The following is a 2,142-nucleotide window of genomic DNA, read 5'->3' on the forward strand; positions in this document are numbered from 1 at the left end:
GTTCTTGGCTTATAACTAGTTTTATATTCTTAACATTTGTTGGGGGGGGGGAAGATAGAACAGTTGCTAATGCCTTAAAATGTTCTTGTACAAGGAAGTTTTTGATTGCTACAGCTATTTGCATGAAGAGAGAGGAAGAAGGCAGAAATAAGAGGAAGTAAGGAGGGTGTTTTTTGAGCTATTTGAAACAGGTCCCTGCTTGTATCTCTGTGCTTGGGCCAAAGCCTCCCTTGTTACTGTCATTTTTAATTTCTTGCTGAAATCTGTCTAGCACAGGCTTAAGAAAACCAAACACGCCCCAAATAAATGAAGCAATTTTTCTTGAGTCTAATTGAAAGCTACTGGGCCCAAATATATACTATCTATTATACATTATATAATATATCTTATATATTAATGTATTTTCACTTCCAGCAGTAAAATTGGCTCAGGAATTTGCTTTGAGATTTTAAGACACCTGGGCATGTTTCCAAGTTTCCAAGTAGCTGAAAACAAGAATTTGCTAAAAGAAGCATTTTCCTGGACTCCTTTGAAATAAAAAGTTCCAGGATTATTATTGGGCAATTAGAATCTTAGTTTTGAAATTGGGCATTAAGGTTTATTACTATCAGATGAGTTACAAGTTGTATGTGTTATTTACTTGACTGCTGATTTCCTCTCAAAGATACCTCAGTTTCTATTGCAGTTGGAGGAAGTCCATGCTGGTTTTTAGAGAAGTAGAAAAGGGTAAATGTCAGTAGAATTTCTTAAACTTTCACCCTGGATTAACTAAACTTCTGGCTAAAAAGCAATAAATTTTGTTACTCTGTAAAAAATTGTAAACTTTAAGGTACTTCAAATGCTTTGGATATACTGGTCATCTCCAGTTAACAGAATGGTTTGGTGATGCAGGAGGGTTCTGCAGAACAAACAGCTCATTATAATTCTTAGTTGTGACTTTAGTATCTTTATGTGAAATATCTTTAGTATCTGATGTGAAATTAGTGCAGGTGGACTGACTGGGTCACAAGTCATCCATTAGTTGTTTCATGATACTGTATTAATATCTGGTACTTAAATTTCTATTTCTCCCATACTAAACTGTGCTACCATTTTAATCTGAAATTTTTAAAATTGTTATGATCTTAATCTTTTTTTCCTCCCTCTTTTTAAATTTTCCTTTCTAAACCAATAAGGAATAGCTGATATTCTCACACAATTTCTAGATACATAGTTGATATTCTCACACAATTTCTAGATCATAATGTAGGGCTTACAGCTAGTGAGCTAAGACATTAGCCAGTGCATCAACAAAAAAAATCCCATTGCTGTTTTGTTGTCCAAACTAAAATATATGCTCAGCATAAATGCTGAGGACCAAGCCAGACTTTGACTTCAATAATGCTTCGTTAATATTTTTCCTGAACTATTTTTCAACACTAAAAAGCAGTTTCCGGCCAAGGAGCAGGATCAATAGTGACAGTGATGAAGCAGTAATTGTGGACAAATACAGGCAGATCTCAGAAGCAGTTGTTTCCTTTTTTTCTCCACATAAAAGTTTTGGGTTTGTTTTAGGTTTGTTGGTTTTAAGATCATTATAATAAGACTGGGCCAAAAGCCCCTGTCTGCTGCTGTGGCCTCCATGCTTGGTTGAGAAAGACAGTGGGTTTGCTTGCCTGACATTTTAAAGTCCATTAACTTTGCTTTTAAAAGCAGAATAAATCCTCCCAGCTAGAGCAGTGCCCTGATACGTGAGTCAGAGCATATCCCAGCACCTTAATTCCCTTATTTCCCTCCTCTAATACGTGCCCTCCTAAATATTTGCAATGCGGTCCTGCACTGTAACGCTATGCTCATCCCACGTCTTTCTTTTCGCCAGCATCCACGCCTTGCCTGAAGCAGATGTTGCAGCTTCTCGGGTCTCTGTCTCCCTTTGCTAAGCTCACTGATAACCCCTCATACACTGGCGTTCAGGAGTGCCAGACAAATCCCTCTCCCGCTCTCTCCCAGCAGCGCTCCTTGATGCTGATCCTGATATCTCCAGCATAGCTCCCAGTCCCTGTTCCCTCTCCAGGGCCGCTGCGCCTTTAAGGCGGGAGCGCCCCGCGTCACGCGCGAGGGGAGTGTAAACAGGAAGCGGCCGCCCGCGAGCCGGGGTGGGCA

This window comes from Ammospiza caudacuta, chromosome 1 (genome assembly GCF_027887145.1).
Source record: "Ammospiza caudacuta isolate bAmmCau1 chromosome 1, bAmmCau1.pri, whole genome shotgun sequence".
Lineage (NCBI taxonomy): Eukaryota > Metazoa > Chordata > Aves > Passeriformes > Passerellidae > Ammospiza > Ammospiza caudacuta.